Here is an 8,656-nt window from a genome sequence, read left to right as displayed (position 1 = left end):
GTATAAGTGAAATATTCTTGAGTACGGCGTAAAACACCAATCAAAAAAAAAAATCAAAAAAATCCTTATGTATGCCAGATGGACTACAACCCTGGCGTACTGTGGCTTTTGTTTTGACCTCATTCGCAACATGAAAAACAAGGGAAACAACTCTAGCTGCACTTTGTACTAGTTTATACTCATAGTCGCATAATAAGCCAGATAGCCGTTTCGAGTTGTGCCTCTGCACACGCGTGCGTAACCTGTCATAAGTGGAATAAACAAAAGCACGTGATCATTCATGCCTATGGCACAACATTACAGTTTTTGGCGACAGCGGAAAATTCAATTCCAATACAATTTATTAAAATGTATTTTTTTTTTATAAATTTTCTACTTAAAACTCTCTTCGAACCTATGCAAAGTCTTAGAGTGGACAACGAGTGGAATAAAATACACGGATTTCGCTGAACTGTGTGTCACTGCAGAGGGTTTTAATGCTTTAACATGTCCAGCTGAATGGATTTGTTTGTCCCGCAACGATGAAATCTCGCTCTTGCGCACTGGAAACAGCTATCCAGCTTATTCTTGATGTCTCCACTCGTAAAACCATAAAGGGTCGTTCCAAGTAGGTGCTCACAGCATGAATGACCATTACACAGAGAGTCAAACCAGAGCAGTGACGATAGTGTGACGTTTGGCAAATTGTCATAGGTATTCCGGCTTAACTGACTAGTTGACAGTTTGCCTGCGTGAGGGGTTTTATTCCTACCCCTTCATGTGTATGGTTTAAAGGTGGTAATACAGATTTCCCCTAGAACAATGGTTGAAGCAGAATTTGGTAATAAAAATGCAGAGGTGTTTCTTGCCAGAATTTCTGACAAACTTGTGTTATCACATTTAACACACACTCACATTTAAAGCAATCCAAAGTGACCAGGTCTCAGCCAGCAGAAGAACCAAAAACTATGGGGAAAAAGTTATTCGAAATACTTCACCCTGCGCTTCTAAAAACGCAATAACCTCGGATACACTGAGCCATCGTATTTGGTGTAGAACAATAGTCACCAAATAATTCCTCTTTCACTTGTATTTACTTTCACTTTCGGTATTAGTTATTAACGACCTACATTGTACTGTACGTTCAGACATGCTTCATCTTCATGTCGATGAATTGTAGACCTGCATGCTCTAAATTTGTGGCAGTTGAAACTGTTAGAGAGCGTTGAACACATGTGCTGCCTTACCTTATGTGGTAGCCAAGTTTTTTCGTAACAGCTGCGTTCTTAGCAGTTCATTTGTGTGTCAAATAAGAGTATATGCGTGTGTTCCTCGGTTATTTTGTGATAGCCGCACAGAAATATTCGCAATGACGTTTTCGTGACGACCTATATATACATGAATATGGTGCTTTACGTCATGCTCAAGACTAGTTGACAGGCCAGCATTATGGACTTCAATTTATAGCGACATCATAGGTGAGAGGTGCCTGAATTATTGTGCTATGCTATGTCGCGCTAACCACTAGACTATATAGGCCCCAAGTACAGAGGCGAGATGCTTATAAATATATGAAGCTACTGTCTCCACCTTTAGGCGTTTATGTGACCAGATAGGCATCTGTATTACTGTATGTAAATTATCGAAGGCAATGCGGAAATAGGTATGCAGTTAGGTTAAAAAGTTAGGAAAAAACCCTCGTTTACGTGTCTCAAGGAAACACAAGATCTCAGTTTCACACCAATTGAGTAACTTACCACGCAGAAAACCAGTATGTGCACCGCCTGTGTTATGCATTCAAACCTTACCAGGAAATAAACAGTATCCCAAGCCGAAAACAGAAAGACAGTTTCTCTAGCACAAATACAAGCATAGTCTCCTCCCGGCCGTCACAGCGAACAAACTAAAGTCCAAATTTGTTTTAAGTATGTTTGAATTTTCCTCATTTACTTAACGTAACCACTGGAGTTAATTTCGGCCTTCAGTGAGGCCTAATACATTTCTGTTATCATAACAGCGTTAGTTGTACTAATTCTGCTTTAAACATGGTGCTCTGGGATGTCTACACATGTGCATTTTTAAGCACAGTTACAATAGAACCCTTACTTTGGTAAATTTGCAAGAGGCTGTGTTTTACAGGTATAATATGTGTGACATTGCCAGCCATCACACTGTCGTCGCTGCTCTAGTTTTACATTACATGCTGTGGCCGTCTATATACCTTAACAAGACAGTTCATTTAGTTTATGATATAACCAAGGAGTGTCACGATACATGTAGAACAGAGCGATGACATGCACATGTACTGAGTCAGTCCTCCTGTGTGAGACAAGTCAAATGCTGGTAGGCCCAGAAGTGGAACCTAAATATGTCTGATAAAACTCTGATTTCATGCGAAGCAATATCCCATCGTTAGCAAAAATACAGTAGTCCTAACACCACTCAACAGGCTACAGAATAGTTAGAATAAAACCCTGACCGAAATAAATTGACAAGATGCTGCACATCACACTGGCTACATGTGACCATTTGCCATCTATCACCTGTGATCGTCGTTTTTTCTCTGTGTGCTATATTACGTCTACATATGGCGCAGGTGAGCAAGGTGTGATTCGGGTTTATATAAACATTAACAATCAACTACGGGTACACACCATTCACACCAAGATGGACGTGTTTTTCAAAAGTTTTTTTATACGAGGGATGCATATATCTGTTCGCAAATAGCAACAGCACACCTGTACCGCATCTCCAGATATTGTATGGCGCCATGAGTATTATACTGTTGTTTCAGTGCTAACATTTAGCACCGTTTTTGAATTTAAACTTGATTTTTTTAGTATCGGGTCAACCAACAATCGTATAAACAACGTGCAGATTAATATACTGACGTTTAAACATTCACGTGAGCAGTTATAGAATAAAACTCCAGTTGAGGTAAACTGACAAGTTTCGGACTCTTTTTGTTATCAACTATCACACTATCGCAGCTGCTCTAACCTAACTTGTATTGTTTCCTCCTTCTTACTTTATATGTATGACCGCTTCGGTAGTTTGATTGTTAGAGCATCCATCTCGAAGTCGTTAGGCCCGAGATCAGCAGAGGTTAGAGCAAGGAATGTCTTCGGCATGATACTTCAGTGACGGCATCACATTGGCGGCATGGACTCTTCCTGCCGCAATATACACAGGCTTAATGACCCCTCGTCGTCATATGACTTTAAACCAAAAGCATGCATTCATTCATTCTTAATCTGTACATAAAGCAAGGCCTTCTATGTATGTCTGTCATAGCGAAAGAACACACCGGTCCATACATGTAGTCCTTATCGCTCTGAGACACAAAGTACACCATGAAGCACCACTCGACTTTTGCGAGGCGAAACGAAATGTTGTGAACAATCTGCCTAGAGATAAAAACAAATAAATCAACCGTGTAGACTAGTAGGTATTAATTAGCCTTCAGAACGTGGTCTGCCTCATTTAGCAATGACACTGTAGGCTTCTTGTACTCTGCACGTCGCTGTGGTAAACAATCCTCTCAGATAGACATCTTCGGCTTGACCAGGTTTCACGAACCAAAAAACGTGTTAAAATATAATTTATATATTTTAAAGCCGTAGTCATGTCGATTAAGCCCAGCTAATGGTACTATTTACTTCTATGCGTGATTACTGATCTATGCATCTTTCAAGGACGTGAAGGTATCAAATACAATATATTTACCGTAATGCTATACTCATGTCGATTTAGTTTAGCTTAGGGCAATATTTACTTCTATACATGATTGCTGATCCATGCTTTATTCGAGTACCGTTCAGGTATTAAATACAATATTTTTACCTTAATGCTATAGTCATGTCATTGCAATGCAGCCAACTGGGTTATTTACCTGTACACCTGATTGTCATTTTATGCCTGGATATATTATTCTATACTACATTAATGAGGGATATTTCGCTTACATTGAAGTACTTAATAGATTTTTCAGAGAAATATGTAGTTAGACATATATTAGTAGTTATATATATTAACTACTGTATCTCGTCTGGTAGATGACAAGCCTGGGCCTGGCGAAAAGACGCTGAGATTCAAACAATAAACCTATCTAAACAGACAGCCTCGTTGGACATGAGCTAGTGACCATGTGCTGGTTACCACGAATACAGAAAACTACAGCATGGAGACTAAAATCTAAAATGGCGACAATTTGATAGCTGGCAAACAATCTGTGAAACGGAAGATCTGTTGAGAATGCTTCGGTGGCCCGGAGCGCCCGCCTCGAAGTCGCTAGGCACGGGATCAAACCCTACGCGGGTCATGTCATATCAAAAACTTAACAAAAGTTGTCACAAAGTACAAAGAGGTTGTCCCGGTGTCAGTATAATGTGATTGGGTGGGGTGTCATGTAAGGTGTCTTCGGCATGATACTTCACTGACGGCAGCATTTTTGCAGCATGAACTCGCCCTGCCCCAAGAGGACATAATGTATGTAAACACACCTAATAATTAGTGTTAAACCACAAGCATCACATCACTTTACCTTCCCTCCCTTGACAAATGATGTTGTTTGTTCGAATTCAGAGTTCGCCGCTTTGTCCTTAAAGGAGAAGGTTTACCAGCCAACTAATAAAGGTTGGTGGTTTACTCCCGTTTCCACCACCCATAACCCTGATTGTCGTAATATATCTGTAACATTCTTGAGTACTGTGCTAAAGGCCAGTTACCCGCTCACTCACGCAAACACTCAGGAAGCACGATGTAAGTAGGAAAGCTTAAAGGACAGGACAGGAATAATTTATTTGATTGGTGTTTTACGCCGTACTAAAGAATATTTCCCTTATACGACCAGCATTATGGTTGGAGGACCCCGAGCAGAGACCGTAGAAAACCAACGACCATCCGCAGGCTGCTGACAGACCATCTTTCATACTGTCTGAGAGCAGGTCAGGAGTTGATATGATACACCCACAAAATGGTTGACTCCATGAACTCAATCAGTAATGTCACCGCTTAGTTAGTACTACATTAGAAAAGATTTTTTTGTTTTCGTTTTTATGCTACCATATACGTTTTCGTATATCATCCCACAATCATATTTGACATTTGCGTGTGCTGTAAGTTTATATCCGATTTCACCACCCAAACATAAAGCTGACTGGCGTCATACATGTGAAAAATGTATGAACCTTGCCAGGACACAATTCTTGAATTCATCAATGTGCAGTGAAATGATAACTGGGGTATGCGGAAGAGCAGCTGCAGTCGTTCAAAATTACAAGTTTTGTCAAGGAAATGTACCAGTTCAGCCTACTTGAACTCCACGCACGCGGAAGACGCAATGTGTAACCTCTTGACACCGGTCAGAAGTATTCTGACATCGGGACAACCGGCGCTTTCTCTGACCCCTAATATTCGTACCATCACCATCTAGAGGTCTAACCAAAGTGACTATATTTTAACACTTTCACAAATCAGGGTTTATGCTGCATACATGTAATAAAACAAATGTATATCTCTCTCAATTGGCTATCAGTTTAAATCGTGATGTCCATTTCGAATAGCGTAAAGTTTGCGAGCTGCTTTTAAACATTACTCAGTTGCTGTGATTTTGCGTTTCATATTAATTTTGTAAAACTGCTCGACCAGCACAGTTAAGTGTAATTAGAAGAAAACGTCAGCAATTAAAGAAACAGCTTATCAATAGAACAGTGGCACTAATGAAGAAAACGATATAGCACACTATATTTTAGCCGTGATTTCAACCAGTCAGTTATTCCCGAACTGAATGATTAAGAAGATTAATTCCAAATTTCGAAATGTGCGCCAGTTAGATTCATAAATATGTGCAAAACAGCTGCATAGCATCGGTTTGTTTTGATGGTGATCGGTTCATAACAAGTCGGGAACAGCCTAACTGTATTCCATGTTCATTTACACTTTTCCATTTGTAGTCGAAATATCAACAAAAAATGGAATACACCTTATGTTTTAGGACACCATGTGTCATGTAATATGTAATTTATGTGACTCACGGAGGACACAAAAACCTCCTTAGGTTGTTTGTCAGTATGAATGGGCATGTGACATGGTGACGCCGCGGGCAAAGCAAAGAAAGGAGAGTGACATGTAAATCAGAAAATGTTCTATTGTTTAAATTTCTTATCAAAAAGTTTAGCTCAGTTTAAAATAGCCCATGGTCTGGGGTTTCTTGATATTGTTGCTGAATAGGGTGATAACAGATATGAATACCAGCCTATAAACAACACCCCCCCCCCCCCCCCCCACCTACCATAACCGTCGGCGTTAAATCTAGTCAAATTAAAACACATTCCTTTGGCTCGTGTACAAAAACCATATCTGTCTAAGCAGATTACATCACAAATGTACATGTAAACCAGACTGAATTAGCCTAATACACTCAGACACGACTTAAATGTATTACACTTGTTTTGAATGTCAGTTTTTTAAACACCTTTGCAACCGGTGATTTATCTAGCTAATGTACAGGGTGGAGCAAAAGTCTGGACCCATAGACAATTTACTATATAACAATTTACAGTAAGTGTTCGAACGGACTTCCACCTTTCTCCAAACACTTTCTTACTCGGGACACACATGATTTTGCACATTTCGAAGCAGTTATTTTCTCTTATGGTTTCAATTTCTTTGTGATGTTATCTTTCAGTGCTTGTAATGTCCTTGGTTTGTTAGCAAAAACCACAATTGCCTATGGGTCCAGATTTTTGCTCCACCTGTCAATCTAAGATAATAAAGGCGTGTGCTCGAAAACCTGCCTACGCATATATACTAATTTACCCTCATATTCAGTTTTAAACCCTCCCAAAAATGATAAATGTTGTACTCAAAAAAACTTCCGTGTATCAGTGTGCTCACGGATTGCCAACCAAAGGAGCGCTTTAAAAATTCACGTTGAGCAAAGTACTCCTGGATTGCTGGGTAATAGTGTACTCTGAAAAAAAGCAATGTGACTATGGTGGCCCGTTAGTGTCATTCGAAATTTTTCCAATTAAAGGTTATTGTTAAGAACAAAGAATTTGAAGTACATGGAAAAGTATATTAACGCAAACACAAAAATATTCTTTTTAGAAAAAAACCCTTACACCACGGAGATAACCTACGCACCGCGGGAGATAACCTACACACCGCGGAGAAGACGTACACACTGCGGAGAAAACCGTTACACTGCGGAGATAACTTACACACCACGGAGAAACCCTTTACACTGCGGAGATTACCTACACACCGCAGAGATAACCGACACACCGCGGAGAAAACCTTTACACCTCGGAAATCACCTACACACCGCGGAGATAACCTACACACCGCGGAGAATAACGTACACAGTTTTTATCAATTTTTTTCATTTTGTACATACTTCAGATTCTTAATGAAAAGTTTACCTAGAATGTCTTCTGAATTATTGTAAATTATCAGAAAATGCTAAAAATTTCGTTCAGGATTTTCACTTGACTGCTAAGAAAGAGCTTTTGTACTCTGATGATTGTAGTATAACAGAGGTCTAAAAATTTGCGGTGAAGCATGGCAGGCTGAAAACGGAAGTAGTACGGTGTTATAAAAATGCAGTGTATCAGAGTACTCTAATATTCAACAGCTTCAAAATGAAGTGTTAAGTCTATAGTTGAAGTATAGTGTATACAAGTAGTATTCTTTCAACACACTCTTCTTTCCCAACACTTTTCTTTCCCCACAAAGTGTCACATATAAAACAGAAGTCTGACAGCAGCCTGCGGATGGTCGTGGGTTTCCCCGGGGTTGTGACCGGTTTCCTCCCACCATAATGCTGGCCGCCGTCGTATAAGTGAAATATTCATGAGTACGGCTAAAACACAAATCAAATAAATAAAATAAATATAAAGCAGAATGTGTACGCTACATGCTATATTCACGTAGAATGTTTCCATCTAGTGTAATTGAATTCTAAGTAATATCTATCTATCCATCTATTGTCTGTCTCATTGGAAAGACTAGATTTTATTTAAAAAGGAATATTAAACATATTTTGAGGACTTAAGATTTCAATATTTCTAGCTGTTTCTTTATGTTCCCTGAAAACTATTTCACATTGGCTTGGTAATCCAATCTTAGTAATTTATGCCAACGAACTACATGGACAAAGTATACATCGACCTGCGGAAATGCACGAATATGTATCCGGAGTCCCGAACTTTGTTTGCATGGGTTAGCCTCAGAACCTCTCTGAGGCTTCATTCGTCCTTGGGGTCAGGGAAGTGTCTTTACGAACTTAGGCCTCATTGACCTTATAGCAGCCTTCCGTTGGTCCGAGAGCACTGGCCTCGTAGGACAATGGTGTTGGCCTGGTCTCCCAGTGTCGTGCTTTAATCCAGCTATAACCCTTCTCCGCAACATTTTCTCTCTGCATAGGCCACCAACCACGTCCACGCTTCGGTCATTTGATTTCTATGGTTTCTTGTTACACTGACCTTGGTTTGGAAAACAGGTCAACTTGTTCTAGAACTGGAGATGTATTTAAGTGTGAGCAATGTTGTGGGTTGTCATCACTAACCGTATAGAGTTGCCAAGTTGATGCCAGTTCTGAAGGTCTGATCGCACATAGAAGTAAGACCTGTTTGTCTATTCATCCTCTTTACACTTAATCGAAGTATTAAGAAAA

The sequence above is a fragment of the Liolophura sinensis genome, chromosome 10 (assembly GCF_032854445.1).
Source record: "Liolophura sinensis isolate JHLJ2023 chromosome 10, CUHK_Ljap_v2, whole genome shotgun sequence".
NCBI lineage: Eukaryota > Metazoa > Mollusca > Polyplacophora > Chitonida > Chitonidae > Liolophura > Liolophura sinensis.
The sequence above is the reverse complement of the archived record's forward strand: the minus strand, read 5'-3'. Positions refer to the sequence as shown.